This window comes from Oryzias latipes, chromosome 9, assembly GCF_053564925.1.
Source record: "Oryzias latipes strain Hd-rR chromosome 9, Olatipes_Hd-rR_3.1".
Classification (NCBI taxonomy): Eukaryota; Metazoa; Chordata; class Actinopteri; order Beloniformes; family Adrianichthyidae; genus Oryzias; species Oryzias latipes.
Window position 1 is genome coordinate 20029779 of NC_136245.1, and position 24197 is coordinate 20053975.

The 24197-nt window shown below is 39.8% G+C and overlaps 1 long non-coding RNA gene across 1 annotated transcript in view; it reads right to left on the reverse strand.

The window, feature by feature from the left end:
* Window positions 1–3169: 3169 nt before the first annotated feature.
* Window positions 3170–24197, reverse strand: part of LOC105354748 (uncharacterized) — a 30857-nt gene continuing 9829 nt past the window's right edge. Inside the window, exons 2-3 of the long non-coding RNA XR_002290847.3 lie at window positions 4214–4340; window positions 3170–3590 (exon numbers count right to left, since the gene is read on the reverse strand). This is a non-coding gene — a long non-coding RNA (uncharacterized LOC105354748). The remainder of the gene's footprint in view (window positions 3591–4213; window positions 4341–24197) is intronic.

Consider the following 24197-nt stretch of genomic DNA (forward strand, 5'->3'; position numbering starts at 1 on the left):
TGAACCTCACTGGTGTCGATGGATTAGATGAAATCTTTCCACCTTTATCCACCTTTGTAATGGTAGGGAGAACACGTCAATGTAAGGGTGGGGTCATCTAAGATAGCACAAGGGCTAAGAATGGATGCCTTTTTGTGGTATTAACCTGTGGATATCTGGAAGTCTCGCAAAATATTTTAATTTACAATCATCTTTGATTGTTTTATTCCGACTGGGAGACGAGAAGCTCATGATCATCTCTATCCAAATGAAAGTTAAGGCTGTGGACCTGAAAGCATTTTGTAACGCCTGCTTCTTTTCGGATCCCCAAGGTCTCAGACGAGTATTAAAATTTGAAGAGCTCAATGCATTTCCGCGTCTGTAGGTTCGAAATGCTCTGCGTTGTCTTGCTAAGTAGCCCTGATTTGAGGCTGTCAATGGCCATCGATTTGCTTTTCCTATGGTGGCGTCTCCTTTCTGCGGCCAAAATGACAAACGTTCCCAAACTCCTCCAAATGCGTGCCATTCTCTGGGAATAACATCAGGCCAGTTAATACAGGACTTAAGTGCCATTGTCCACACGAGCAGAAAATCTGGGCTGATGCATTCATTCATAGGTAGACAGATCAATAAGACAGCCTCCAAAACAAACCAGTGGAGAGGTTCCTTTATTCCTCTTGAGTGGGGCCTATTCACCGAAGTCCCTTCTTCATGGTGCAGCGTGGATCTCCGATTCAGGAAAGGAAGCCGAAACCCCCACCCTTCCTTCCCCAGCGGATAGGAGAAGTGAGAAACTTCTGAAGGGGGTGACGCTACAAAAGCAGGCTTTCTGTCTAACACAGAAGGGTGATCCCATCCTCATCTTGATTGAGAGAAGCAGCGGCCATACTCACATGATTGACCTGACCTTGTAGCATGAATGGTTGACAAGAGCACACTTTACATAGCTTGAACTATTGTGACCCACTTTTTAAAAAAAAATGTTTTTAACTAAAATTGCTCCAATTATAAGATTGATGCAGGAAAAAAAAAAAAAAGAAAAAGCTTACTGCTGAACGGAGTGCCAGTTACAAATTGGCCGACTGAGATCGGTGTACAATTATCTTCAATGTAAAACATGGGATCATCATCTTTTCAACAGTCTTTGACAACAGTCAAAAGAGCAACACAAAGCATTTTACTGTCTTGATGTGTAAGCCAAGTACTTCATTTTTTTCTACATGATGTATTATATAAAAAAGGGAAAATAAAGGTGAAGCTATTTAGGAACAGCTTTATGTTAACAAAAACGATGCTTTCCACAGTGAGACAAAATGTATTTTTACAGGTGTGATGATAGCAAAAAGGTTTATTAATTTCTATTTGGCCAAAAAAATCCACATTTAAACAAACGAATACACTGAAATTTTTAGTTATGCAAAGTGAAACAAAGGGAGGGGATTAGTGGTGACCTACATTGCCCAGCCAATTACTTTTTAGTCTTTTTGTAATGAATATAATGTGAAAATTTAAAACATAGTATGTAATGTATAAAAAAATATGTATAAAACAATATTTTCCACCATGAAACAAACCAATAAGTTTTATTTCCACCACTTGCCAAAAATGTTTAAATGGTATTCTCGATCATTGTCAAAGTGTGAATCCACAAAAGGTGTGTAGTAAAAATGAAAAGGTGAGTGTGCTCCTGTGATAATCACACGTTTTTTTCATCGTCTCTGATCAACACTTTCCTTTTTTTATTTTTTTTTAGATCTTAACTCTGCAGCTTTCTGGATACCATCACAAAAATATTGCAATAATAGGACTTCTATTGAAATGTGTGCTCACACGCTCACACTTTTAATGTGAAAAGAGTTCTGTGACATAGATAAAAGGCCCTGTTTCTAATTTTATCCTGGTATTATGAGGGAAATTAGAGTTAGGGTTAAAGTTGGCATTTTTTCTGTATTAAGGAGCAGCTCTGCTTCAATTTCAGAGAGGACCATACCCCAAAAACCAAATAGTTTTTAGTGTACTTTGTGGTTGGTTAAAAAAATGTCAACTAAAATCAAGATAAATGGGAAATCCAGATGGATGAGTAGAATTTTGAGTCTTAAAGAGAAGTGATTTGAAATGATCTTTGCACATTTCCCCACAACGTTTAAGGAATAATAAAAAAAAAAAAAAACTCCCGCTGTGTCCCACGCCCCTCCATGTGACTTTATTTCACCGTTCCTTCACAACATAAAACCAACAGAGTGGACTGCCCTCTAGTGCCACCGACCGTGTGTGACAGTGCGTGGAGGAGGGGTAGGGCGTCAGCCTGCTTGTTTTGTGCATTAGCAGAATTCTTGCTTTTCAGTACCGTCCAATCAGAGGGCCCCTTGGTAACTTGTTCATACATCCAGCAGAGCGAAGGTGGCGAATGCAAATGCTCGGAGATCAAGGTCTCTCTTTGGCAGCGGTGCAGCACTTGTTTCTCCCCTTTCATGTTGGAGCGATGATGGTGATAATACGAAGGGAGGACAGGCCTCAGATTGAGCCGGAAGAAGAATAAGAGATCTTTTATATGGAATGCTGCATCATATGATATCAGTGTCAGTCACTGCTGCAGGTGACTGACAGTTTATTAAAAAAAATTGGGGGAAAGTCAATGCCGTCTTCATCCATTCTTCTTCGTTGCAGGAACTTTGATGCACTCCAGCAAAAGTGGGGCTTAAAGTAGGACAAAGGAAGTGCAGTGTGCATCATTTTGTATTCTTGGGGATTTCCACTTCAATAAAAGAATGAACGCAGTTTTATTTTTTTTAAACATAACTTTTATGCATTTTAGCAATTGCATGCACTTTTAAAACGTGCACAAATTTGAGAGCGTACACACAGAGGCACATGCGCAAACACAACTGCTTCTTTTTCTTCATCTCCCCTTATTGTTCTGCGTGCCTTAGGTCCAGCAGAGTTCATTTTCAGTATTATATTTCATTAGGAAGATAATTCACATCACATTCATGGAGCACTTCAACCTCCAGCTCCTCCCACGCACAGCTGTAAAACCAGTCTATGCTCAAATTAAGACAATTTAAAGGCATTGTTTTTTAGGAACTGTGAGGGCGAGTGGAATGTGAGGTGTGAATGCTGAGCATTGCTCTGGTTAAAGGAGAAAATTAGTTAGTTAGCCTGAGAACAATGAACGGCTTTTGGGTTGTGTTTATTTATTTGTTTTTTGCAGTTTTTTTTTTTTTGGGTTGTTTTGAATGCATAAGGAGAAAGGAAAAAAATATTGGAACGTGTTCAAGGCAATAAATTGAAATAAACAAGCCATCACATTAGAGAAACCGATTTGTCCGACGTTTCTGAGAATTAGGTCACTTTGCCCGTATTTAGGATCCAATCATGATCTCCTTCAGAGAGTCCATTTGTCTTTTGATCCAGTTTGTGTGTCACAAGGTTACATATTCATACCATGTTGCTTCATATGACCTTTGACCTCTGACTGCAGCCCATCAGAGGGCGCGGTTGGAGGGCCGCCGGAGTCCTTTACAGCGGTCCCGGGGGAAACTGACCCCCCCGCCCCCGGACACTGCTTCCCCCAATGACTCTCAACAAGTTGAAGCCTCTTTTGCTCGACTCTGCAGGGGGAAAAAAAATGTGAGAGAGAACTCATGAGATAAAATAATTGTTTGTGACTGACACCTGAAATTCCTGTTATTTCTGTATATGCATAAAAAGCGGATGTTTTGACAAAAAAGAAAGTCTTTCCAAAATGATGTGTTTTTCCCTCTTGAGGCGGATTCAATTTGAACACACACAAACTTTTCCTAAATGCAGCAATATTTCACTTAGGCATATGAAAAGAGGAAAACTAGAAGAAAGCAGCACTCTCACCATTTTTTCTTAAATGAAAGATTGAAAATAACACTCACTTTTAGCACATTAGAGCGAGAATATGATAAAAATGCTAAATTTCTTTTGAAGGCATTTCTTTTATTATTATTCCTACAAAAAGATTATTATATCGTGGAGGTAAATGCATCCTGAGCAAAAAAGCAACTCTCATTCGTCTTCAACAATGCATAGCTGTAAATTATGGAATTATCTGATGCTGCTGCGTGGAGAAAAAAAAAGAAGTGCTGAGGCTGAGATGAAAGAAGGTGGTGCAAATAATGAAAATGGCGTGAAGAAAAAAAGACAAACTGCACACACAAATATCCGCCAGCATGAAGTCAGTGAGAAAGATTATGTGGGGCCTTACCCAGTAGGGCCTGTCAGATTTATTTTGAACATCAAGGGACTTTGCTCTCTCTCTGGCCCCTTCCATCAGAGTCTCATCCTGGTGTCTGTGTGGTCAAAGTTTTGGACGAAGATTCTGAGACGAGCTCCTAGGAGGACAAAGGTGGTTTGTATGTGTGTGTTTCTGAGCATGTACAGGAGGGGGCATTTAAAACAGAAGTGGTTGCCGGGGCACACGGGCCTGTGGCATTCTGCACTGTCTGGAATCCCAGTGTGCAAAAGGAACACCAGTCGCTATACTGGGGGTGGAAAAAAAAAACTGTCATTGAGATAAAAGAGGGCTCCCCACCCATCCTCTGATCTGTGAGAGAGAAAAAAAAAAGCAGACGGATACGGAAAGACGGTGAAAGAAGGAGCCGAAGAGTTTTAGGAAGCGTTAAATCGCTCCCGCTGTATTTCACGTCAAATATGTCTCACATTTGAAACCCTTATGGTAAAACGAAGGAGATGTGCTTTCATTGTCCGGGGACATGTGCCGTCACACACACTCAGACTAACATGAAAACAGACACACACCATTCCCCATGCCCAGGCGCCTGTGCCACACCACCCACCTCTATCGTTCTGCGACGTGTAACCTAGCAACTATTTAATTAAAATAGCATCAGCAAGGAGAGAGGCTTTTTTCCCCTCCCTTGCAAGGATTTCCTCCAATCTCAGTTCTTCTGAGCACACCATGAATCAAAAGTGACGCCGCGTCTGCCACCGTATTGTAACCCACACGCCACCTCCCCCCTCCCCCGCTTTGTTTTTGCATCTTGTTTTTTCCACAAAAACGTCCTCCTTCACTGACTGATGCAGCCGCATGTCACGCACTACGGTGGCACTGCATTAACCAGGGAGAGTTTTTAATGCCACACACAAGTACAAACAAGGTGTCACCTCTCTGTCCTTCAAAGTCATCAGAGGTTCCCTCCTCTTCTTCTTCCCGTTTGCCTCCTTTTCTCTTTGTATGCCAAATCACAGCAACCCCCTGTCCTGACCTGAAAAGAGGCGCCTCTTACCATGCTCTAGATGTGTGCCAAGCTCGGGCAACGCGAAGCAATTAGGGGAAATGTGAAGCAGCTCTACATGTCAGCGTACATCACACTCACTGTCATTCAAACACATCCATGAGAAGCAAATAACGGAGCAGTGTTCTAGTTCCTGGCTGTCAAAACAGAAGGCCTGGTGTCTATTTCTCTATCCACTCCTGTGTCTTTTGCTCCTTTGTGCCCTTCTGCAGCTAATAGATAGCCTGACCCGTTTGTGTGAGGAAAGTTATCCTTACTTTTTTTTGGTCTTTATTTTCTGTAATGTGACGTCGTGCACACGCAACAGAAAGGTATTTTTGCTTCCCTTTGATTAAAAAGCCTCCATCACAAGGAAATGTATTCAGAGCCATAATACAGGGCTTTAATGATTCAACATCTAAATGGGTGCATTACAGAGATGACCTCCATCAATGATTCTTTCCACCAGAAATGACATATTTCTCCTTTCTATTATCTCACTTGTTTGTGTGTTTTTCTCCTTCAGTGCTTCAAACACTCACACATCAATGAAAAGAACAGCACAAAGCGAGTAATAGATGTGTTCACGTGTGCCACTCTCTCTGGGAAGTTTCAAACCGTCAGCCTTTTTTTTTTTCAAAGAATGCAATTTCTAATATTTTTGTTTTCAAATTAAAAGCCTTTTTTTTCTTTAACTCCGCTTGCAAAAAAATCAAACTTAACCAGTAAAATGAAAATTTAAATAAAAAAAAGTTAAAATGTACTAAGGCAATGTTTAATTTTTAAATCAATCTACAAGTGCGGCATGTTTCTCTAAGAATTGTGACATAATGTCGTCTCTACTGAGCCATAGCAGCCCATATCGCCTATTTAAATCTTTGAGAATGTGCGCTCACACAGTGATTTGCATAATGGCACATGATTTTGACAGGCAGGACGACAGAGAGGGACCCCTTGACATTTTTATAATGGCACTTTACAGGGTGGACAAGGTTGGGGGTAGGGTGGTATGTGTGAGACAGTACTTGTGGAACAAAATATAGGGACTTTGAGTGTATCTCCCACTCACAAGGTAAGACAGTGACCTATGGTATATTGTGTTGTTCTGAACACTGGGTTTCACACTGTTAAAACTGCCTTCAAAAAAACTGAGCAAGTTTTTGTCTGATACGTAAAATACGAATACACAAAAGGCTTTAAATATGGCTGCCACTAAAAATAAAAGACAGCATAGGATGAATCAAGTAAAAGAGATTATTTCCAAAGCAGATCACCTTTATACTAGATAAAAATTTCTCAAAGCAAAAAAAAAAAAAAAAAATCTTACTCTTTGGGGACTACTTCCAGATTTTTTTTATAGTTTTGACAAATTCATAAAATTCTGGAAATATGTGTTTTCCAAAATCGAATAGAATCTGGGTTCCTTGTCAGTGTCACATTGTCTCAAAGCACAGACTAGGGCATGTGTGTTTCGACAAAGAAGTCTGTGGGAGAGGCCACCAGCAAATTAAAAGGTCGTGGATTCTGATGGCTCTGTGTTTGCGCTGACACACGCCCCTGCGTCTCGTCTGACTGACACGTGCAACAATGCCATTTTTTCTTCTCTTATCCAAACAGCTCAGACAATGCCGCAGCCTAGGGCCATATGCTGTGCCTAAGGCCATCCACAAGCCTGTCCATGTTTCGTCCGTGGGAACATGGGTTGGGTTGAAAAGGTTGTCTGGACTGAGACCCTTAACGCATTTCCAAGGATGACTTTTTTGTCTTTGGGGCTGTTCCAGGACTGACCCAGGAGCTCTGACAAACAGCAGACAGGGTAAAGTGGATGGTCGTGAGAAAATAAATCAGACAGGATTGTTTGCAGCACACAATGACAGAGACGGCGCGGTTTCCATACGAGAAAGTAATTTAGAACTGATGTTCAAAAAGAGCAGAAATGATTTATTACAGGCTGAAATCAGTGACAATCAATAATGAAATACAATTTCAGAAACTTGGGTGCTGTTTAGAGTGGAATGCACAGTATCTTCCCGTGTGTTACAACAGTAATTTGAAGCTGAAATCAGTAAGATAATGTTGAGGCAGACTTAAGATGGAGGCTTTACTTCAAATAATTCCCCACAAATTATCTCCGCGCCATTTCCAGATGCATCTGCTGTCTTCTCACTCAAGCTTCAAATCCCTGTCATCTTGACCTGCACACACACCCTCACACACAGGCTCTTCATTAAAATGCATACAACCCTCACTCGCGCATAAATCTTACGTGTGAATTAATTAGCGCAGTGGTAACAAGCTAGCCTCTCCATTCACACCCTGAGCCTCTTTCATTAGCATGACAGTGGCCTGCAGCGGCCAGGGGCCCACAGTCTGCGAGGTTTTTCTCTTCAGGGCCCCTGATTAAAAGGAGAATCCCTCAGACGATCCCTTTCATCAAATCAATCACGCAGAGTGTCTTGGATGATCCCCGTGCTGCAAACTGTCAAGATTACCTGTTTCTATTGGCCCCACTACTGTTACTCCATCTCTTTGACTCACTGTTCCATCACTCCAAGCTCTAACCCCTCTCTTGCAACACATATTGGACTCTTCTATCATCCTACTTCCAATTCTAAACAAACCATTGTGGCTATTCTTTTTCATTGAAATGATGTAAGTGAATGCTTGGTGAGTGTCATAGATACCGATCACACGGGCGTACCTTAAGCTAGCTGTAGGATTCAAAATGGCACCCCCAAGTGACCCCTGCTTGTCCTTTGAAAGCTTTTACCAATTTCTTTTGGTGGCAGAAACCACCTCGGAGCTTTTCAGTGCAAAGAGAGATCTGAGCAGCTGAACACCTGATGTACAGGTGGCTATCATCTCCAGGCCTTGCCCATCAGGGTCACCAACATCCTGGCTGGATTTCAAGGCAAAACGTCTCATTAGCCATGGTCCTTGAATGGAGGGCACTCAATTTTAAATTCAGTTACACATTCCCTTTGAGTGGAACTGGAAGGCAAAAGAAGAATGGAGAGGGAGAGAAGAAGGCATGGGAGACAGTCTCGGTTGAAGGCTGAGGCCTTGGACCCAGAGGGAGGGAGAGCAGAGAGGGCTTTAAGGTCTGTTGAGGCAGCCATAATTTCACACCATCATTACCTCTGAGGTCTGGGGGAGCTATGTAAATGCCGTTTCAGAGGAGAAACACTGGACAAAACTGGTTTAGAGGGTCAAACAAGTATCTGGTATCTAGTTTTCAGCTTGTTTACATGTTCTTAAAGATAGTTCACAGTAGGTGTTCCTAGTTGGGATTTTTTAAAAACCCATTTCAGGCAACATTATGTTTTTAAAATGTGCAATTATTGCTGTTCTATACACTTACTACATTTCCGCATCTCTATAGGACTGCATTCCTTGAACCTGTCAGTGCAGTTGGCCTTCTCCCCGCAGAGCTGAAAGCTCAGTAGGGTGTCTTGGTGGAGCAACGTAGTTTTTTTTTTATATGTCTGCTTCCATTAAAGTCCTAGAAAAGCTTCCTGGATAGATGGGCCGTGTGGCAGACACATACACCACTATCACTCACTAATGATGGCTGCATGGCAGCAGCCACATGCAGCGGGGGGCCAGCTCTCCTCATAATGAACTGTCAGAGGCAGGGTCAGAGGTGTGAGGGCTGGGCAGGTATTGGACCATAGCACATTATGCCCAGATAAAAAAAAAAAAAACATCATCCTCAGCACCTTCAACTAAAGCGGAACTAATAATAAGGATTAGGTGATGTTATCAAAACTAGACATGAGTGCTAAAACCCATTGACCATGACAAGAAAAGTTGCTTGGTTAATGAGAAAATGCAAGGTTGTAGAGGTTGCTTTTAAGTGAAGGGACTCTTGTGACATTTTTTGTTTTGATCAATGGATCAGGATGTCTAATAGTCCCTTTCTCAGCTATGCACGTTTACACTGCTATGTTTGATTTGCGCCATGGTTCATTTACTTAAACAGTGTGTTTCATTTGGAAAGTGTGATGCCATGTTCTCACCATATATGGTTTGAACGGCGGAGGCCGCTAATTTCAATGTAAAGTTGGTGTAAAGATGGGTTGGGAGATCCCGGGGAACAGTTTGCTTGGTACAATTCACAAAAAGTAGCATGTTTCAGACTCTGCAACTAATATTATGAAGCATGGCATAAATTTAGACCATTGTGATCGACCAGTCGATCGCAAAGGATTTGACGGTAGATCGCAAGCTATAAAAGATAAATAAACTCCTTCTTATTTTCTTTTCTTCGGCAGAATCCCCGCTGTGCGCCGGGCCCCCAGCAGAGGCCCAGCAGGGGACCACTCCGGTCTGCAGGATTGTTTATTGAGGCCCAGGCTGGCCCGTGTGCGTCCTCGTTCTGAGGCTAGTGCGAGACGCCCCGTCTGACCCAGCAGTCCTGCCACGGCCTGGTTCCCACCCGAGAGATCCGAGCCCACTCCAGCAGCAGTGTCTACAAGAGCGCGCTCCGAGCCCTATCCGAGGGCCATGGGCCGCTGTTTGCTCAGCCGCGCTTTAGAAACGTCATACCCTCCTTGCCCCCCCCATGACACAGTTTACAGCAGAGCATGAGACACGATCACCGCTGTTTTCTGTTTTATTAATACTAAAAAGCCTTATCTGTTCTAATTATGTATTACTATTAAAATAATAATATTAAATCACATGACAAAGCTTTCTCCTCAAAAAGATGTGTGTTCTTTTACTGTTTAGATTTTGAGTTATTAGTACACAAACATAGTATTTTTGACTGAATATATTATAGAAGTAGTCAACTTTGAAGTTTGATGTGACCTATATATATATATATATATATATATATATATATATATATATATAGGTGCATATATATATATGCATATATTTGTGCCAAAAAAGTGTGGGCACCCCTGTTTTAGACCTATCACTCACTCGACTTTGGTGATGCGTTGATGACGTGATCATCAGATGGAGTCCAAAACCAACCTGCATTACTGTCATTTGAGAGTTATAGGTGAGCTTGTCTCTTTGAAGGACGTAAATCTGCTCAACAATGAGGGACAGAAAGTCACCAAACTGGGCCACGAAGTACAACTGAAAGCACCCGGAGGACACGTGAAAATCAATTTACTTGGAGAGTCTCAGAAGGATCTTGTGAACCCAGACACAGCGGCATACTTGTTGGCACTTTTTTAGAGATCACCAAAACTATTTAACTCAAGCTATTGTCTAAACAACATCCATGTCTTCCACAATGTGACAATAAAGCAGTTGAATAAAAGCTACAAATGTATTTTCAGTCTCCACCAGCTCAAACTCAGCTGTAACCCTTGTGCTATATTATGGGGTCAAGATGACCATTGACGTGTTCTCCCTACCATGACAAAGGTGGATAAAGGTGGAGAAGATTTTATGTAATCCATGGACACCAGTGAAGATCACAAATCATTGAAGAAAAAATGTTCAGCGCACTGTCTTGTGGGTCTAGATGACCCAACTCCCAATGTTAACGTGCCTGGGATAGTACAAGGGTTAAAGACTATTCTTGTGTTAAGGGATTGTATGTTGCAACCATTGATACATCCGAGGCCCATGATGGCGAGTCTATGAGACAAAAGGCAACTAAACTTTTTACCCCGGAGCTTTAGCTCCAGAGTTGGCATTCTTTCAACTACTACCGTAACTCTTTAACTGTTGATGCATTTAACACAATTTCAGCAGAATCTGAAGCGAAAAAAAAAAAACAGTCTTGAGCTGATATGCAACACCTTACAGCAGGGGTGTCCAATTCCAGGCCTCAAGGGCCTGGTGTCCTAAATGTTTTCCAATCAACCTGCCGTTGAAACTCTTTATTGGCTAAACACACCTGATCCAGGTAATCAACAGCAGATGAGGCAAGGTTTCTGGAAAACCAGCAGGTTGCCGGCCCTTGAGGCCTGGATTTGGACACCCTTGCCTTACAGTATAGAAGTGCTTACGCAATCGACATAAATAAGATGATTCTGTTGCATTGAATAGTGGCTTTGCGCTGATATGCAACACTTTGCCTTAGTGAAGTGTTGCATATTGGGAAAAAACGGCTTTTCTCTGCACCAGAATCAGGTGAATCACTTTGATTGTGCGAACAGTCAAGGAGTTATGGTAAGGGCGTGTGTCAGTTAGGTGGCGCCAGCGACTTCTCTGGTGTAAAAGGCGTAACCCTTGTGCTATCCTAGACACTTTACCGTTGGGAGTTGGGTCATCTAGACCCACTAGACAGTGTGCTGAACCTTTTTTCTTCAATGATTTGTGATCTTCACTGGTGTCCATGAATTATATGAAATCTTTCCACCTTTATCCACCTTTGTCATGGTAGGGAGAACCTGTCAATGTAAGGGTGGGGTCATCTAAGATAGCACTAGTTAATAGGCTCACATAGAACACTTGACTTTATCCCAATTTAGATTCTTGAAATATCATAAATGGAAAGCTGTAAATGAAAACAAGCTATCTTGAGAAAAATATTTTTTCAGCATTAAAGATGATGTAAGGTTTTATATTGTAACAAGTCTTAGTATGGAGCCTATTCTAGCAAACCAGGCAGAAAAAAGTTGTTTTTTTTGACAAATGTTGTTAGTCACTTCGTTGTTAAGTAAAGTTGCTTGGCTATCAACTTTATTACCTTTTTCATTTTTTTTAACTTAACTAGATTCAAATAAACAAAAAAACCTATCTATTTTATTCTGTGGTTCCTATGACCTAGTTTAGTACTCCAGCTCTAAAGTCATATGTGTGTTGCAGCACTTGTGCCATGGTGCTTTTAATTTAACCCAGAAACACGACTGTCTCATCTGACTGCCAGTCTCAATGAGGCAAGGTATTGTGCAAATGGTTTTATTTTTTTAAGCCAAAAAAAAAAAAAAAATTTCACCTCTAGAGATATTAGTAAAAGTGTAATAGCAGTCAAAAATCACTGTTTCCCTCCTTAACCCATAAGAACCGATGGTGATGTCAGTCTGACAGAAAAACACCAGAGATGTGTTCTGTGGTCCACTTGGTATATCCAACAAAGTTTTCAATTTTAGGAAAAATAGGTCTGGGTTCTTATGGGTTAAGCCATCTCTTATTGCTTCCTATTGAAGAGCCTCACACATTTTGGAAATGGACTTAAGAAGAAAATGCTGGCAACTCGCCATCCAACTACTATCTGGTAGCCTTTGGGGAGGGTGAACACTCGTGCCCTACGGCACACTGCAGGGGCTAAAACGTTCCTCAACATCTATCCAGGCAGCTGAGAGACTGGTAGCATGCATGGGATTACATCCTGTGTTATCGCCCAAGGCAGTAACCAGCACAGACCCTCGCACATGCAGCTAGAGCACACACACAAACAACACGCACCTTACAAATGCTCACCAGTGGAGCTCTATTTTCTCCTAAACACACTGTTGCATCAAGAGGAAGTATCCACCTTCTGGTTTCCTTTGGTGGTTAATGAAAAATTTGACATGAAAGACATTTTTCCTGAGGCAGTCAACAGGTTTTTCAATAAAAGATATTCTCAGAGGAAGAAATGTGCATGTCAGTTTTAAAGACATTTGCTTTTATCTGCCGAACACCGGAGCACAACTCAAACACTCACTTGAATATTGTGAAATCTTTCAGGTGTCAAATTAGAAATAGTTACCAAATCTGCAACAAACAAAAAAAAAAGAAGTTTCCCTACATTGTTGCAGTGCCCAAGGTGACATATCTGGCTGTTTTAACCTTTTAAAAAAACACACACATTCACAGACTCAAACCCAGCAGGATCCTGGTGATGAATAGATGAAAGTATCACTTTTCTTGGTACTGTGCAGGAGCACCCAGGGGGGTGTTCTCCACCTTATGATACACTTCCAACATTCCCCACACTAATACGCACTTACTTGCACTGATATCTTGGTATGTATGCTTCCTATTTGATTTAAAAAATAAAATAAAAAGTCACTGCTAGTACTGAAAGGTTGGATCAAGGCTACTTTATGCCTCAGTTCAGTCTGGATATAGAAATATGTAAGAGAAAAAAATTCCAGCTGACTAGAAGATTATAATCTAGTCCAAAATAATTTTTCCCCTCTTTTAATTTCAGTTAAGGAAATGAATCCTTATTCTTGTTCAGGTTAGTTTATGCTACACCTTCCACCTTTTGATGTGATCCTACACTCAAAAAACGTTCACTTTGAATGAACATAAAAAAATTATGGAAAGGATTTCCACATGATTAGATTGCGTTACTTGAACAAAAATGAATCATGTTTGTCCTACTTAATGTATTTAGGTTGGCTCAACCTAATGTATTTAGGTTGGGTCAACTTAATGTATTTAGGTTCAAACTAATAAATTTAAGTTGATTCAATTTAAATAGAGCAGTTGCACCCAACTTTAAATTGACATTGTTGCTCACTCTAAAAAGAAAAAAGTTGATTCAATTTAATTGAATCATTTCAATTGGTCACACCTAAGTAAATTAAGTTTATTTATCTTAAATTTCTATTTTTTTCCTTAATTTTATTTATTCATCTGTAATTGATATGTTGTTCCAAAGTTACAACCAATAGGTCTTTTAATTTTCACATCAGAGACATGAATAACCCTGCAAAGTCCCACATCACAAGACAGGAGCTCAATTGCAGCGAACTCTGACTTTAGTATTGGAACATAAACAATATGCCACACAGGGGGGTTGGTCATCATCCTCTACCAAACTTTAACTCATGGTGCAAAAAAATAAATAAACATAACAGTTTAAATCACTAGTTAAAACAGAGTAAAACAGCTAGACAATAAAACCCATGGACAAAAACTCACACTTAGACCCCAATCTGCCCAGATAGACAAAGAAAATGGTATCCCACAATTCCTTGCGATTACTAATGCATCCAATTTAATGGTATCATGTTGGATCAACATGATTGAAATTAGTAACTTTTAAATGGATTATTTTTATGTACAATCGACATGATTCATTCACGTAAGATTTACAAACATAAAATTTTCTGGTTGAAATGACAACTTACTTTTTCGTTAACTTAATTGGCTGGTAATTTCCTTTTTTTGAGTGTAATTCAACTGGAAGAGGGATATAAAAAGAAATGTCAGAAACATTTCTCCTACTCTTTCAACCCCTACGCCCATTAACAGTTAGCTCTTGGAGTAATTGTAATTTGAATGTAAGCCCAAATATGTTTAATGAGAGCAGTGATCCATAGAGGGAGCACAGGTAAAGTGCTTTTTTAAAGAGAGGGCCCTTATTTCAGCTGGCGCGGAGGCGCGGAGCTGCTTTTCCATGTTCAGCTTCAAAGCAGCGCTTCAAATTGTGCCGATGAGACTTCATTTCCTCTTATCTGGAAGTGTATAGGTCCTCCACAGTGAGAGTGCACAGAGGGAAAATGTGAAGGGATGGTGGGTGAAGATGTATAGAGGACACAGCCCCACAGTCAGGAAGACTCAAATTAGCTGAATGCGAGAAATTGAGAAAATTATTAGACATCATAGCTGCATGCTTATGAACGTGGGCTCTCCAGTTATGTCCTCCTCCTGACAGACCTTCAGACATACTTTATAGTGGAAAAAAGCCTGTCTTATTTCATTCTCAGGGATTTCTCATGCCCTAAAAAGAAATTATTTCACAAAAGCTTTGCTTGTAGTTCTTCAAGCTTCTTGGTGTGATAGGTCAGACTGGATGGAACTTATATGTAAAAAAAAAACATGTATTAAACACAAAAAAATTGGAAGAACAGCGATTTAAAAAAATTAATAATGTGAAAATGAAAATTTGTTTTTTACATTTAATCTTTGAATTTTTATTTACGTGAAGAAAAAGCTCATTGTGGTGAGATAATATATCTTCAAATGTATTTTAAAGACCTAATGGGTTCTTAAGGAGTTTGGCTTGAGGTACTTTGTATTGATTGTTCATAATAGGTTTTTCCTGAATTAACTTTTATTTTTAGTAATTCTATTGAAATGTTAAGTTATTTTGCCATGGTTAAGGATCTGCTGTTCAGCACAGAATAAAGAATTTAAAATAATTTTCTTTGGCCTGAGTTATCATTTTAATGCTTTGAAATCTTACACTATTTCCTTAAGTCTGAAGTCATTGTATTGTCACAGGGAGACTGCAGTGTTGAACAATAGCACATTAAAGAAAAATGGTTAATAAGGTAAATCCTCATTTGCTCAACACATATATATATATATATATATATATATATATATATATATATATATATATATATATATATATATATACACACATAAATACATATATATATACACACAAAAATACATATATATATACACACAAAAATACATATATATATACACATATATTTATATACACACACACGCATATATATATACATATATATATATATATATATATATATATATATATAGCCGCTGCTTCAGACACAAGTTTGTATCTTCTTGAAATCGGTAACTTTTTTAACAATTTTTCATATTGCATTTCTCTCATTTTTGGCTAAAAGTAAAGTCATGTTACTTCCAGTGCTGCTACTTACAGAGAGGGTAACAAAACTGAGTGGCAAAAACTGGACACACAAGGCTGATGTTTTATACTTTTATTAGATTATTGTGGGCGATTGTATTTTTTTATTGGCTTTATTTCAGAGTTTGAAAGTGAAAGACCCACTCCAATGAAAACTTTGTCTGTTTGGATGTTCTTGTTGCATTTTTTCTAATGATGGAAGATATATAAAAAAAAATTAGCTTAAAAGGACATTTCTGAGTATTTCTTTACCCAAATCGTTCTGAAGAGCAGATTAAAAAATATGTTTGAAAAGGAGCTCTTTTGTGACATAAAAGAATTTGCTCCCTGTTCCGCTCTGGGGGGATTCCTCCACACCTATGGTTCCGCCAAAACTAAGAGGTGAATTTCGAATGAACTCCTGCTGCTCTGCAGAAACTATGTCCTAGATAACAACACAGATTGTTTGATTTTGTTTCAAAATGGTGTAATCAATATTAAAAGACCACTTAGAAATATTTGTACATGTAATTTTCTATTTTGCTGTTAAAACTGCTGTTAGGGAGATTAAAGACCCCCTGAAGTCAAATACTGGTTGCCACATTAAAATTTACAACAAACAAACTCAAATGTTCTACTTAAGTACAAACTCAAACTTTGGGTTTATCCTGTGCTATTCAAACAAAGCTGCCTTATGCTGACAAAAATGTTTGAGCAGAGCTAGAAAAGCTGCTCTGGAGGGGTCTGAGAAACCAGTTTCCATTTCTAAGTTTTGGTAAATGTATAATAACCTACAACAACATATATTATCTAACTTGCTGCATAGGACTCAATCATTGACACACAATCTCACACACTAACCCACAAAAACAGCACAATCCAAGCTGCAATTAACCTCATAAGCAATCACTTTGTTACCTTTATTCTATTTGTCCAAATGCTTGTTTGTTTTTTTTCAGAATAGGGACACTTTTTCTCAAAGTTTGTTTTTTTGTGTTGTTGCTAGATGAGTTGTAAAATCCTTTTAAGCCTTGATGTTTATTTTATTTTTTTTTAATACCAAAACTGTTCTTTCTAATTTTGTGGAAAATGTTTGACTTGTAGACATGCAGTCAAGTTATTTTAGCATGTAACAAGGATTTTCATACGTAGAAACAATAATTACACGAAAAAATTGCAATCAAAATGTTTTAACTTCTGTTTAAAAAAAAGAAATTAGTCTGAAATGTATTCTTTTAAATAAACAAAATGCAATTACTACATACAAACAGAAACCAATACAATTAGGTTTTGGAAGAATTTCTTAAAGAGCATTGTGAGAAAAGAGCGCTGTATTTGTGTGAAACAATGTTGGGAAATCCACCTTTGCCTTGAAGAAATTTCTTTAGATTTGAAGGAAAACTTTATGTTGTGAGGCTTTTTATGTTCTTTTTGTGGCTTATTACAAAAAAAGCCATTTTCCATAATGAGGAAATCCACAAAACTAGTTAGATTAGGCACAATACTCTTTCTTGATTTACCCTTCCATCTCAGTCTGGAGTTTTATTTTATTCTTGAAATGCAGAATAACAAACTTTTGTACGAACTAAATTGTAAAAGCTAAAAATTACCACAATTGTTACCATTAGCTGAAAGTCAAATTGTATTGACTTTTGTACAGTATGATGGCTGTTATATGTCTAGTGAGGCCATTATCTGTCACTGGAAAAAGAGTTTGATAAATGGGTCAAATTAACCATAAAAGGAGGTTAAGAAAGAAGAAGCACTAAGACCAAATTCCGCAGTTTCTCACAGACTGGGGTCACATTTGATATTTTTAAGAATACACTGCCTTGATCCAATATCCATTTCAAATGATAGTTTTAAAACTATTTTATCTAAACTTCTATACTGATCTTTTATAGAAATGCAAGTATGGCACGGGAGTGAAATGTGTAAAAAAAGCATCTAGAACTGCAGAACCAATGCTGCAGACCTTTAAAGGTCCAGTGAATCAAAAAAAGACAAAGTGTCACCAATTTCATCTAGGAAGATTTCAGATAGAGTCTGACAATGGTGGCACATCAAAGGGAAATGCAAACCTTACAGTCTTCAAAAGGCACCATAAGCATATACAAAGCTATTAAATAGATGAATATTGACTGGATTTTTTCCCCCCTATTTTTGGTTGAACGGCACCTCGTTTATATCTTCCACAGATCCAACATGACCAGAAAGAGGGAAAGCACAGCTAGGTGCTCTCCTCTCCCTCCCAGCCATTCATGGCGGCTTTAATTGACTAGCAAAACCTGACAACACTGCCCCTGCACACACACACTCCCAACACACACCTTCTCCTCCCCACAGCTAACTTTCCCTCCTGGACTGAGCTGAGCCAATCAGGGGAGGTATTGTTTGCTGAACTCCGATATGTCCTTCAGCACTTTGGCCCCATTCATCTCACCAAACAATTCCCCTAAGAATTTAACTGGTGGGCAAATACACAACACATGGGTAATGAAGGGGGCACCTTGGCTGTCGGTATGAATATTTACCCTGCCATCAAAAGAGGGGCATGCATATAAATCCATGTCTGAGCTCCCAAGTTCAGGTTCAGGGTTTGGGAGAGCGTGAAGCAAAATGAGAAAGATAGCTGGTGAATAGTCGTCAGATCTAACTGCCCATGGAAAAGTCTGGCTTCAGCACACGGAGGACGCAGGAAAATTAGCTCGCCTTATACCTCCACAAGAACACCGAGGTTGTTTCAAAATGTCAGACCTATGAATAAATACATCTGAAAACAAAATGGCACCCTCCTACGCAGCAGGGCTACTCAAGAAAAAAAATGTGTGGAAACATCCAAAGCCTCCAGAACCCCTTTTCTATTATTTTTCCTTTTGTGAAACTAAAGGCATTAAACAATGTTTCCAAAACATTGGGTTTTGCATTTTGGGGACAAAGTTGTAACCGGTTCCAGCTTATTTGTATTAACTTTAACTGTTCTAACTGTTCAACACCTGATAAACTTGAGTCGTTGAAAAAAAAGGGCAGGAAACAATTCTGCTAAAAAAGAGGTGCAACAAAATAACTGCAATCAATCAGAAGATTGCAACGCTTTGTCTGCGATTTAGAGGAGAGTGGAAAGATTCCATCAGACTACTTCAGGTGGCTGATACGCTACTGGTTATACATTCAGCCATGTAAACTTACAGTAGGGTAAATGGACATTTTATCGAAAGTTGTGTAGAAATGTGCATGGTCTGTTGAAAGCCAACAAGAAGGACTTTAGTTTGTATCCATTTGTAAAACCTCTATTTTCTACCAACTCTTTTTTTTGTTTTTACCTGTTGTCTGTTAACCCTGAGGAGACTGTTGGCTCACTAACGCTTTGTGTCGGCGAGAAACGACAAGTTGCAGTTAATGAATACAACGTCCTTCTCATAGAAAGATACACTGAAAGAATGATCCCATCTCAGATCATCAAAGCCCCGAAACTCAAATGCCACAAAAAAGACTTGAGGACACCTCGAATAAGATGATAACCTCATTAGAGGTAGAATAATAAATGGCTGAATTAACATTTTTTATTTATTCGTCCTTTCATTAATTTTAAAAGCATTCCCAGTGTTTTTTTTAATTATGATTATTTCTATTATTTTTAGTCAAAATCAAGACCATCATTGCCACGGAAGCAACCCTCCGCTGATATCCCATGATCCCTTTGTTTACACTCTCTCCTACTAGCTCATAGCCCCTCATATTCCCAACCTAGCGTTAGCTGTACAACAAAAATGGCGAGCAATGTTGGAGATATCCAGCTGTACAGTTTTGAGCCAGGTGCCAGCTCAGACGTGGCAAACAAAGACGTACATGGATCTTTTGTCTGCAAGTGGATGCATCCAAATAGAGCCAAGTGGGAGCTTGTGGCATGCCGTGGTAGCTTTTATGTCACACCAACAAGCTTTTTCCAAGGTCATTTTTTCATCTGCTCCTGATTCACAACAATTTGAATAAAGAAATACTCAGAAATGTAATTTTAAGCTTAATTTTCTTTATATATGTCCTCTTTTATTAAATAAATTCAACAAGACCACTTTAAAAACACCAAAAACATGATTTTCATAGGAATGAGTCTTCAAGGATGTTCAGTGACAAATCAAAAGTGGAACTGGTCAACTCCAAAATAGATGATTAAATTAAGCAAACACAAATGCACCAAGTTTTCTTAAAATCTGAGTATAAAATAAAATAAAACATTTCTGCTCCTGTTGCAAAATACCACAAAATTCATTTAAAAAATGAGCCCAAATTTTTATTTTATTAACAGTAGTAGAGAATCGATTTTGTTTTGAAGCATTTATAAAGCAGGTCATCTAAAGAATCATTTTATATAATGTGATTTTAAAAACGTTTTTAGGACATTTAAAATACAAAAACAATAATCAGTCTAATTTTTTATCAAATTTTTTACAGACCAACTGATGTGTGCAGCATTTCACACATGTATCATGCTCGTACACACACAAACACACACACACACGCTCACACTCACATGAAAAACCCTTTGAACCATCTTCCACACCAGCACTCCTCTAGGGGCTAATACTGTGCTCCAAAGCTCTTTAGAGGGGCAGCAAGCTGGAAAATGACCCCATGCTGTTCCCGCTCGCCTCAGCCCCGCCTTGTTACGCCCGTTTCCCAGGGACCCGCTGTGGGCCCAATGCCCCCAGGCTTCCCTCTCACGCCACTCTACCTCCCGGGGCCAAACGTTAACAGGGGCTCCTTGCTGCGGACAATGGCTGCTGGGAGACGTGGGAAAGAAATGTCACAAGGGTCTCTGACAACCAAAGTTCGACCCCCTGACCTTAAGGGATGGTCCCACTGGCCCTCTTTATGTAAACACCGGGTGTCAAATAAAAAAAGCATAGCCTGAGTTAATCAGATTCATAACCTGTGTGAGAAAAATACATGGAAGGCTTAGCTCTGAATGCTTTAGTGTGAACTACTAGGTATTACCTCACCACAGGAAAAGCTTTATGGTTTATTTTTTTACAGTAATATTTCAATCTTTTTTCAAATTTAGTTTTAACATTTGAAAAAATGGATTACAAATCTGAAATTTCTTTAAGGCATTCTGTCATTATTTTTTTTTATTTTTGCCCTATACACAGCATTGTAATACCTCTCCAGACTACTAAGCACAGAAAAACCTCTGCTGTTTGGACCCTCAATCAACCTCATAAACTGGTCATTTGACCTCCAACCGTCAGACTTGTCAATCTGCCCATCGCTTGCCCCATAAAGGACAAGCAGGTCAAGGGACGGCACTGTGTGGACACAGGCGAGGTGGCTATCTGTAATGCTGTGGGGATGATTTGTTGCATAGTCAGGGTTAACAAGGAAATGATTGGTGCAGAGTATCTTAAACCCACAATCCCAGGCAATGACTAGGATTAGGATTCAATTGAAGAAGTGATTGGCATATTTTTCTACAACAATTCAGTCACTTTTACTTTATTTAAATTGCACCCCCCCCCCCCCCCCCAAATCTCTTGGAAATCTTAATGTGTCCTTCTATAATGCAAAATCGAAGAAATAAAAGTCACCCTTTTTTATGATAATGATAATAAAAATTTTTTTTGATGAATGACATTACAAGAAACCACACATGATGCTTACTGGTCACTCTATACATGACAAAAGCCTCTATTTGTTAGTTAAACGCTCTTGACAAGGTCCTGTTGTTGACCTCCTTGGTACAAGAACACATGTGTGGGTCAAACCATTGTGGTGAGCAGCGGTCAGAGTTCACTAACCAAACCCCATCGCCTCGTTCCCAGGAGACTCTTGGTGATGGGCTCCCTATGATGGTTAAGTGGTCATCATGAAGTGCTTGGGCCGGAGAAGTGAAAGATTAACGATCCTGGACGTGAAAGGATGTTAACCATAGTAGTGACCAGAAGGTAGTAGAGCTTTGCAAACAAGTGACAACGGCTGCAGACAATTGGAAGTGTGCATCCATTTGCTTAAGCCCCCCTTTTTCTTATGTAATACAGACTTCCAAACAAATGGAGAAAAAAGGTGGAAAAAGTTCGATTGATAAACAGCACCTAAAAATGTCACTCAAATGAAATATTCCATTTTTTTTTTGGCTGCTGTGTTGAACATGAACCATTCCCCAAGGAAATAGGTAGTTGGGCATGTTCCATTGTCCTATCACTACATTCAAAAGCTTTATGACTAAAACTTCAGCCCTGCACTCTTCTTTAATCCTGCCTTCACCTCATCAGCAACATCAACACCACCATCAGGTTTGCATATAAACCCTGAACCTCCATAGCTCGTTGAGTATGGGTGCGAGTATGCATCTCCTTGCACACTCCACCGTCATAAATCTGCCTGCATGTTCTATGACCATTTATAAGCAATTTACATGAAGATCCCACTCACAAACAGTGCCCTTCAGCTTGTAATGAAAACTGGGCATCGCAGCTGCCGGTCAATGTCATTACAGGGACATAGTTTTATTTATTTTATTTTTTTTGGTGCGGGAACATATTGGCTATCTAAAATCTAATTTTTGCACTTAAGGGAACACCTTTTTTGTGTAAGGTAGTGGACAAGACTTATAATGATGAATCTCCTGAAAGACACAGGCCAGTGAACATAAACTGAATCTCCCAATTGGGACCTGGTCTCAGCCTATAACTGAGGTCAAGGGTTAAATGGCTGGGGTCAGGAAGGCTTCAACCAGTGTCTAGGGACCTCTCAGATCAATGAAGAGATGTTGAACAAGGAGATGGATCAGAGGAAAAACAAGTGTCTGATGGGTTTATTTGTCTCTGATTGTTATCTGGGAGAGTTGTTCTGCTGACCGGAATTTTCTTAAGATTTTTTTTTTTAATGACAATTGTTTATACTAAACAAAAAGAAATGAGTAGTTTATGCTGAAATACTTGTTCACAGATCTTACTTTTAAAGTCTTTACCTAGATCGTTATAGACTGAAACATCCCTCAGCTGTTATCGGGCCATAAGTGAGACACATGTTGGGTTTTATACCACTATAATTATTGTGGATGAAAGAACTCTCAAAGCAGAAAGTGTTGTTCTGGTTCATTTTGTTTTATTTTTGCAGATATTCTCTACATTGACATTGAGACTTTGGAATAACGCAGTACAACCTGGTCAAACATTATTTTCCTAAAAATGCTCATTAAAGTGGCTTGTAGAAGAAGGTGTGATAGTCAAGACGTTTTATTGCTTGCAGGCGGTGACCTCAGCCAGATCAGGTACAGGCTGAAATATGCACCCAGCTCTACCATGATCCATGGATGAAAACATGTCTCCCCTTTGCCAGCTTTCATCACTGGCCAAGACTCCACTGGCCAAGTCAAATATACCCTATGACTCCTCGCTCCTGTTTCTTATCCTCTTTCCCCTTCCGCCTCAGCTTTCTCTATCATACAGGGGACTTGGAGTGGCATGCAGGAGCAAAACCTTGCAAAAAGGAGGAAAAACAAGAGCTGAAGGACTCCAAGGGGTGGGGATGGTAAAGAAGAAAAGAGGTGAGAAGAAAAAGAGAAATGTACATTGTACTTTTCAAATGGATGGGAAATGATTCGCTGGGATTTGCTGACAATTATACGGTGCGGTTTAATCAATTCGGCCCATTCACAGCGTGGAGAGGGCTGATCCCCCAGTACAAAGGAACAGACCTTGGGAGGGCGGTACCCAAGAAAGCGCTGGCCTGGTGTAAGTAACATGAGGCAACACTCCCCTCCCCACACATTGCACCGCAGCATATGGCTCCTCTCTGAACTTATTAGCTGGCGGATTAAGGCCAATCGCCGAGACCCAAGGGCCTGTGGCTGCCTCCGCTGCACCCTCCCTCATCCCTCTTCACCCCCCAGGAATGATGCTGACTGACAAGAAGCATTGTGTTGGGCACCTGGGTTGCCACACCTCTCACTTACCCTGTCATACACTGCAGTTTGATGAGGTTATTTGGTAGAGATAACAGCACCCAGCTACTAACTTTAGGGCTACACAAAACAGAGAATCAAAAAGACATTTGCGTCCAAACAGCAACTTTAAAACATTTCTGCATCAAAGTAGAACAATATTCATAATGTAATCATGTTGACTTTTACTTTTGTGTCAGGGATTATAAACACCTGAGTGTGTATCACAGATTGGTCCAGTAGATATGGCATCTAATTAGCATCTCAACATGCTAGTCCAATTTGAGCGCAGACTTGCTGAGAAATAAGGCTGCATTGGACAGAGGTGATTATAGGTTCATTATGCAGAAACTAGTTAGTGATGGGGTCCGAGCCAGAATGGAGAGCAACTGTGAGCTGGAGTACAGAGGTGTTAGCAGTCGACAGGGTCTACAGGAAGCCAAAGCTGGGGGAGGCTTTACGGTAGTCTCTGGCCTTCCTGAGTGGTCATGGAGAGATTTTTGAC